This window comes from Loxodonta africana, chromosome 8 (genome assembly GCF_030014295.1).
Source record: "Loxodonta africana isolate mLoxAfr1 chromosome 8, mLoxAfr1.hap2, whole genome shotgun sequence".
Taxonomy (NCBI): domain Eukaryota; kingdom Metazoa; phylum Chordata; class Mammalia; order Proboscidea; family Elephantidae; genus Loxodonta; species Loxodonta africana.
Genome location: NC_087349.1, coordinates 560,555 through 569,705, shown reverse-complemented (window position 1 = coordinate 569,705; position 9,151 = coordinate 560,555).

The following is a 9,151-nucleotide window of genomic DNA, read 5'->3' as shown; positions in this document are numbered from 1 at the left end:
GGAGTCTCCCTAGAGCTCCCGGGAAGGTGAGCAATCCCAGCGGGAGACGGGGCTCCGCGCTGAGTCGGATCCTGCCCGGGAGCCCCGGGCCAGTGCTTCAGGAGGGCGGTGCACGGTTGCGGACCGCAGCCCCTTGACACTGTCGGAGGGGGTGCCACGAAAATGACCCCAGGGTCCACAATGTAGGCGACGGGCTGGCGGCGCCGTCGGGGGAGGGCCCACCAAGACCGTGGCGGCACTAGGGCTGGTGTTGCCGGCCACCCAGTGCGGTAACTAGGTACCTAGTCGCCCCCACCACACACACATCGCCCACCAGTCCCGGCTGCGGCTGGGCCCCGGCGCCCACCTTTGGGCACGGCCTCCGCCTGGAAGACCGGAGGAGCTTGCGATAGCGGGGCGGGAGGGGCGGCTGTGGGGATGGGGCAGGGCCGGGCCACTCTGCCCACCAGGGGGGTTCACCGGCCGGCGGAGGCACTGGGTGACACCGACCCTAGTGAGCCACTGCCCGGGGCCTGGCTTCACAGGTCTGAAATGGAATCCAGTTTGCTATGCCCCGAACGACGTTACCCAAGAGCCTTCTGTAAGCACATCGCATCTATCCAAGTCCTGACTGGCCGGGAACTTCCCCGGACGGAGGCGGCCTGATCGCAGGCCTGAAGACTGCCCTTCGAAGGGCTGGCTGGAAAACTCTGTTTCCCAAAAACCTTCAATCAAACCTTCTGTGTCTCTAGGACCCCCCTGTCCCCTCCCCTCTATTGCTGCTTCTCGGGCTTGTAAAGCTCTCCTATCTTTCCCTGAACAGCCACCATCAGGATAGAACAGAATGGCAGCTGTTTACAGCATGAATTGCCGCTGGGGTCTTTCACTCTCCCTTGTCTCTGGGTCAATAAGTCAGTGAGGAGATTCTTTCCCCTGGTGGGGAGATGGTCCCCCAGGCCCTTCGAATCACATCCCCAGACAGCAGCTCCCCTTACCATGAGCATGTGTAGAGACCTCACCACAACTCCAGGGGAGACACTGCAGAAAGAACTTGCACTATGGGATACCAACACCTACCAGCAGCCGCTTCCCCCACCCCCACCCCCCACCCCAGATCCTGCCAGAGTTCTCCCCAATCTCACACCAGCTCTCAGAACCCTTCTGGCAGCTCTCTGCAGACCCACTTATCCTCAGAGGCAAAGCCACCCTTCCCCTCTGTCGTGCGCTGAATTGTGTCCCCCGAAATATGCATCAACTCGGTTAGGCCATGATTCCCAGTATTGCGTGGTTGTCCTCCGTTTTGTGATTTTCCTATGTGTTATAAATCATAATCTCTGCCTGTGGTTAAAGAGGATTAGGGTGGGACTTAACACCCTTGCTAAGGTCACATCCCTGACCCAATGTAAAGGGAGTTTCCCTGGGGTGTGGCCTGTGCCACCTTTTCTCTTACAAGAGATAAAATGGAGGCAAGCAGAGAGTTGGGGACATTATACCCCCAAGAAAGCAGCGCTGGGAGCAGAGAACATCCTTTGGACCCTGTGAGGAGAACCTCCTAGTCCAGGGCAAGACTGATGACAAGAACCTTCCTCCAGGGCCGATAGCGAGAGCTGACGCCCTGAATTTGGACTTGTAGCTTTCTCTTTGTTAAAGCCATCCACTTGTGGTATTTCTGTTACAGCAGCACTAGATGACTAAGATACCCTCCATCTTACCTCTTTTCACCAATAGATGCTAGCTCACGAGTGCACTCACACACATGATAGAAACACAAGGAACGGTCATGTTTGCTGAAAGGAAGCTCAGGTCTCGGATGCTTTTACAACTCCCAAAATTCTGCCGTGCATTTGTTTACTGTCATGTCAAAGCAATTTACCACTGCAGAAGTAAGAACATGTGAATAAAATAGTGTAGAATAAAGTAGCACGAAACAAAGGTTTTGTTATAACTTTTCACTTGTTTGAACAATGCTGTGCACCCCGTCCCTCCCAGTGTGAGTGCAAGTGCTCTATGGAGCCCAGGCTCCTCCACAGCCTGGAAGGCAGCGCTGCCCCCGCCCCACCCACCTCCCCTGCTCCAGCTACAGCCTCAATTACAGTGTTTTAGCCCTCCCCTGCGGGCACGTGGGCAGAGGCAGGGAACTTTCAGGCAATTCTCCAATATGGGACCCAGAGGTGGGCCCAGGTCCTTCGCAGACGCCCCCCACCTGTTATGCTCATGTGTCCTAAAACAACTCCTCCCAGCTTCCACCCTTTGGCCGGACGGCCTCTCCCCTCCTGTGCCTCCTGCATGCTCTGTCTGCATCCACCTACCCTACTGGGACATCACAGAGAATATTTACTACGAAACAGCTTCAGCCTGCCCGACGTTTCCCAGATATTAAATGTTAGGGCTGAACCTGCCCCTCTTCGACTCCTGCACCCTGCCTCAGGTGGGTCCCTACCTCACAGTCCTCAAGTCCACAGCCCTCCTCCCTACCCTTTACCCCCAGCCCTGCACATGCAGTGGCCTGGGGGCTCTGGAGACTCCGCCTTCTCTCCCACCTGGTGTTATAAGGGCTTGTGCTCAGGGCTCCATCATTTACTTCCAGCGTCCCAGCCATGCTTTACCAGCTGCTTGCCCCAGATCTGCTCTGTAAATACCTTGAGGGCACGATAAACTCCCTACCACTATTGACCAGGCTGGTAGATTTTAAAGTTCCACCAGTGTCAAGAGGATGAACCCAGTGTTGGGAGAGCCTGGTGCACCACTGAACCCTCCCGACTGTGGGTGAGCAGGGGAGCAGGCAGCTTTCTCTGCCCAGCAGTTCTTGCCTTCCTAACCTGGAGGCGAAAGGGAGGAGGCACAGAAGGTTAACCTTCCAGAAGTTCCCTTCCTCTTACTAGTCATGTCATAGGCAGTTCCCCAAAGCTGGGATTAGGTATCAATGCTCAAGACTCCCCACTCCAGTTCCATCCCCTCCAAACCCCTCTCTATAATTTAGTTTCCCAAGTGTGGTGTTACTTAGATGGACAATTAGGGCGTTGGAAGTACTGGGATATCTTCCAATGCAAAGTAACACACTGCTGTGTCCTCAAAGTAAAAGAAACCACCCTGGCTCAACCTCCCCTCTTCCTCCAACCAAAGAGCCAGCAACAACTTCTGAACTGAACTCATAGTGAGAACAGATTCCTGCTCATTGGGGTTCCCTGTTTTGGGGTCAGCCAAACCATGGGGACAGGCTGGGAGCTGGAAGTATCTCTGTTAACTGCTACTCTGCTCTGACCACTGGGCTCCAACCACTGGGCTCCTGGCTCTGGCTGGGGTACAGCAGCCGAGGTCTTCGTTGTCTCCACCAGAACCACCAGGACCACGCTTCAGTTAGGGTTTCCAGGCTTGAGCATTTAGACAGTTGGAGGCTAGAGGACCAGAACAGGTTAGTGGTGGAGGTGGGAGCTGGGGGCCCAGGAAAAGGACCATGAGGAGGACAACGTGTTCGCCAGACACAAGTGACTCACCTGAGTCTATGGGCATGGAAAATTCTAGAAAACGATAGCAATGGGATAGCAGTCCCTCAGCTTGTCCTTTGAGAAGGAGAACGCTGGGAGGCTAGGGGTGGGGGGACAAGAAGAAAGGCTAGGCTGACAGAGTGGGTTTGGGCCCATGATAAACCCATTGCCATCAAGTTGATCCCGACTCATGGCGGCCCTACATAGGTACCATGAAATAGTTATAACTCGCTCTCATAACCCAGGGGAAGCTGGTATGTGCACACTGGTGATAAATGAATTTGGTCCACATCCCCCTCCAATGCTAGAATTTGGGTCCGTAGGATGGAGAGGAGTTTTCTGAACTGTTGGGAGCCACAGGGATGTGGAGATCATCCCCAGGCTCCCAACACAGCTGCCCCTCAGCTATCCCAGTATGCCCCCAGTAAGCAGAGGGTCACCGGCTGGAGGAACAAATAAAAAAAATGTTGGTGGGGGAGCAGTGGATACTCAAGCCCTGTCTGTCCCACTCCACACTCAGCCCCACCCTCTCCTCTAAGTTTGCTCTGTTCCCAAAAATCTCCCTTTTCCAAGCTTCTTTTGCCTTTAGAGCCCATAGGATGCCACCTAGCACTCAAGCTCTCTATTTCCTGGTGGTCAGTATTTCATCCCCAGCCAGCTGAATGTTCCATTTCACACGAGCAGAGGTCTGTCTCCTTCACTGTTTCTATTACAGGACTGGGCACAGACTAGGCACTGTCTGCTCATTAGCCACGTAAATCTTTTTTGGAACAAGATTGGATTAAAACAGAGAAATTTTAACTAATAAAATACACCTTCTCCTCACTTATTGAATGTCTTGTTATCCAACATTTCCCATTTACCACTGTTTTTTTTTAGGCTTGGTTCTCCAAAGAAACAAAACAGTGAAGCATGTATATATACATAGAGAGAGAGATTTATGTCAATGAAATGGCTTACGCAGTTGTAGAGGCTGGAAAGCCCAAGTCTGTGGATCAAGCTGAAGGGTTCTCCTGACTCATGTAGCTACAGGGGCTGAAGAACACAAGATTGGCAGTAAGTCGCAGGCTGTTGGCTCACAGGCTGCAAAGGCTGATGAATCCCAAGATTGGCAGGTAAGCTGATAGCTCAAGTCCCAAGAACTGGAGGTCAGATAAACAGAAGCCAGATACAGGATCCAGAGCAAGCAAAAACTCACAAGCTTTGCCACAAAGTCCACGTATATTGAATGCAGGCCACACCTCCAAGGAAACTCTCTCAACTGGTTGGCTGCTCATATTAGATCTTATCATGGATGTAATTACATCATATCAGATCTCATTATGGAAGTGATTACATCATTGCATAACTGCCAAACTACATCATAACTGCCAAACCACTGAGAATCATGGCCCAGCCAAGTTGACCCATAACCGTAACCCTGACAGCCCACCCCTTGTCAGTGTGGTACCTGTACACATCTCCCTAAACCATGCACAGTTTCTAAATGAAGACAATTATAAAGCCATACTTGTGCCTAACATGATACAATTAACACATGTACAACCAAAAACATACTAGCCCTATTTTTATATCTTATATTTTATAAGGGAAGAAAACAAAAATATTTAATGCACACATACAAGGAAGAAACACTCATAACAATTACAGTCTTCATTTCTACAACTGGTTACAAGTTCATAGCTGGTATTTAGAACTATCTTCCACCACAACCCATTCCATATTCTCTTTACCTTTTAACAAGCACCTCAGCTAGTCATGGTTCTTTACCTGGTGGGGTGAGCCAAACCTTCATTCTTGAAGGGCCTGAGCCATTAGTAGTCATGTCAGAATTGGGTTACTGCAGTTTTCTATTGACTTTAAACACAAGGCATAGTAGTACCAAGAGACATGCTAAGGGATCTCTTGTATTCCAGACATACTTTTCTTTACCTCCATTATGTAATATCAATCCGATTTCCTCTTGGTAATCAGGATCAATCATACCAACCAACACAGTAACTCCCTTGTTTGCTTGTGGATCCAGAGGCACGAGGAGCCCAAAGTGGCTGGGTGGCATTCTTAACTTCCAGTTCAATGGAATCAGTGATGTGTCTCCTGGTAAGCACTCTGCCCTTTGGAACTAAGACCTCTAGACCCTCAGATCATAGGGTCACAGAGACAGGAAGCAAAAGTTTTGTCAGTGGGTCACTAGGGGTAATGGTGAGTGGCGCCACTCAAATTTCCACCCCTTGATTCCTGGACCCATGAATCCGGATGTCTTACTTATCTAGTGCTACCATAACAGAAATACCCCAAGTGGATGGCTTTGACAAAGATAAATTTATTTCCTCACGGTATAGTAGGATGAAGGTCTGAATTCAAGGTGTCAGCTCCAAGGGAAGGTTTTCTCTGTCGGCTCTGGAGGAATGTCCTTGTCCTCAATCTTCCCATGGTCAAGGAGCTTCTCAGGAACAGGAACCTCAGGTCCAAAGGATGCCCTCTGCTACTGGTGCTGCTTTCTTGGTGGTATGAGGTCCCCAACTCTCTGCTTGCTTCTCTTTCCTTTTATCTCTTAAGAGATAAAAGGCCGTGCAGGCCACACCCCAGGAAACTCCCTTCACATTGGATCAGGTTGGTGACCTGAGTAAGGGTGGTGTTACAATCCCACCCTAATCTTCTTAATATAAAATTACAATCACAAAACGGAGGACAACCACACAATACTGGGAATCATGGCCTAACCAAGTTGATATACACATTTTTGGGGGGACAGAATTTAATCCATGACACCTGGCTACGGGAGAAATAGCACCGTATATTGGACGCTGGTTTAGAGCATATAGAGCCTCCTGGAGAACATCGTTTCAACCCTGCAAGGTATCACCACCTAGCTGGCACTGTAACTGTGTCTTTAGAAGGCCATTCCATCTCTCTATCAAACCAGCTGCTTTAGGATGATGGGGAACATGGTAAGACCAGTGAATTCCATGAGCATGGGCCCACTGCTGCTCTTCATTTGCTATGAAGTGAGACCCTTGATCTAAGGTGATGCTGTGTGGGATACCATCACGGTGGATGAGGTATTTTATAAGTCCACAGAAGGTAGTTTGGGCGGAACTATTGAGTGTAGGGAAAGTAAATCCATATCCAGAGAAGTGTCTATTCCAGTAAGAAAAAAATGCTGCCCTTACTGTAATGGCTGTAGTCCAGAAATGGGTTGTAGTGCTTCCACTGTCCATTTTCCAGTGGTGCCTGCATATTGCGCAGAAATTATGTAAACCAGGCACAAATTTTCTCTTCCATGGTCATCTGATCATAAGGAACTCCTCATGAGGCCATAGGGGCAGGCTGGGAGAGGACAGATAATGTGAGAGGAGTGGGGACCATGGGCATTTGGGCCACTTCCTCATGTAACTTACTTGTGCCTTCAGATCCTGCTTAGGCCTGATTTTGTATATACCACTTCCATTTAATGATGGAGTGCTGCTGTGCATGTTCAACTTTGTGACTCTGTGGGTCAGAAAACACCCAGTTCATGACGGGCAGCTCAGGCTGCATGGTGACTTGGTGGCCCATGGCTAAGCATTCAGTCTCTACTAAGGCCCAGTAACAAGCCAAAAGCTGTTTCTCTGAAGGAGAGTAGTTGTTTGCAAAGGATGTCAGGGCTTTGCTCTCAAATCCTAAGGGTCTGTGCTGTGATTCACCAATAGGGGCCTGCCAAAGACTCCAAACAGCATCTCTATCTGCCACTGACACTTCAAGCACCATTGACAATCAGCCAGATCATAGGGCCCAAGTGGCAGAGTGGCTTGCACAGCAGCCTGAACCCATTGCAGAGACTTCTCATGGTCTGGGCCCCTCTCAAAACTAGCAGCTTTTTGAGTCACTTGATAAATAGGCCAGAGTAGCATGCCCAGACAAGGGATATGATGCCGCCAAAATCCAAAGAGGCCCACCAGGCATTATACCTACTTTTTAGTTGTGGGAGGAGCCAGATGCAACAACATATCCCTCACTTTAGAAGGAATATATTGACATCCCCCACACCACTGGACCTCTAGAAAGCTTACTGAGATGGAAGGCCCCTGGCTTTCAGCTGGATTAATTTTCCACCCTCCAGCACACAAAGAATGTAAGGATGGCACAGGACCAGGCAGTTGTACATAGGGTCGCTATGAGTCGGAACCAACTTGACAGCACCTAACAACAACAACAGCATACAAATGTTTTACCAATAAGTCCAGAGTCATTGGCATTTCTTCATTATTAGGTCCAATCAGCATAATGTCATTAATGTAATGAACCGGTGTGACATCTTCTGAAAGGGAAAGGCAATTAAGGTCCCTGCAGACTAAATTATGACATAGGGCTGGAGCGTTGCTATACCCCTGAGATAGGACAGCGAAGGTGTATTGTTGGCCTTGCCAGCTGAAGGCAAACTGCTTCTGATGGTCCTTCAAAACAGGTATGGAGAAGAAAAGCATTGGCCAGATCAATAGCTGCATATCAGGTATCAGGAGACGCATTAATTTGCTCAAGCAATGAAACCACATTAGGAACAGCAGCTGCAATTGTAGTCACCACGTGGTTATGTTTTTGATAATTCACTGTCATTTTCCAAGGCTCATCTATTTTTTGCGCAGGCCAAATAGGCAAGTTGAATGGGGGTGGGATGGGAATCATCGCACCTGCATCCTTCAAGTCCTTGATGGTAGCAGTAATCTTTGTGTCTGAGTCATCTAGTGCTGCTATAACAGAAATACCACTAGTGGATGGCTTTAACAAAGAGAAACTTTCTCACAGTCTAGTAGGCTAGAAGTCCAAATTCAGGGCATCAGCTCCACGGTAAGGCTTTTTCTCTCTGTTGGCTCTGGAGGAAGGTCCTTGTCATCAATCTTTCCCTGGTCTAGGAACTTCTCCACACAGGAGCCCCAGGTCTGAAGGACATGCTCTGCTCCTGGCACTGCTTTCCCCCCACTGTCTGCTCATTTCCCTTTCCTTTTATCTCTTGTAAGATAAAAGGTGATGCAGGGCACACCCAAGGGAAACTCCCTTTACATTGGATCAGGGATGTGACTTGAGCAAGGCTGTTATATCCCAGCCTAACCCTCTTTAACATAATCTAATCTTGCCTCAACCACAGGCAGAGATTAGGATTTGTAACACATAGGGAAGTCACATCAGATGACAAAACGGTAGACAATCATACAATACTGGGAATCATGACCTAGCCAAGTTGGCAGACATTTTGGGGGGGACACAATTCAATCCACTACACCCTGCAATCCCTCCAGGAAAGTGGTGTTACTTTTGGTTTACTATTTTCCTAGGTAGGTGCTGTTCTAATGGCTTCCACATGGCTTTTCCTACCATAATAGCCCTTATTTCACTTGTCAGGGATACAATGTGAGGGTTCTACCAGTTGCTGAGTATATCTATTCCAGAACTATGCATTCCAGAGCTGGGAAAATCACTACAGGATAAGCTCAGGGACCCACTCTGAGCTGAATTTGAACTAAGACTCCATTAACAATCTGACCTCCACATGGCCCCATTCTGACCGGTGGGTCACAGTGACATTTTGGGTCTCCTGGAATTAGTTTCAGTTCAGAGCCAGTATCCAGTAATCCCCAAAAAGCCTGATTATTTCCTTTTCCCCAGTGAACAGTCACTCTTCTAAAAGGCTGTAGATCCCTTTGGGGAAG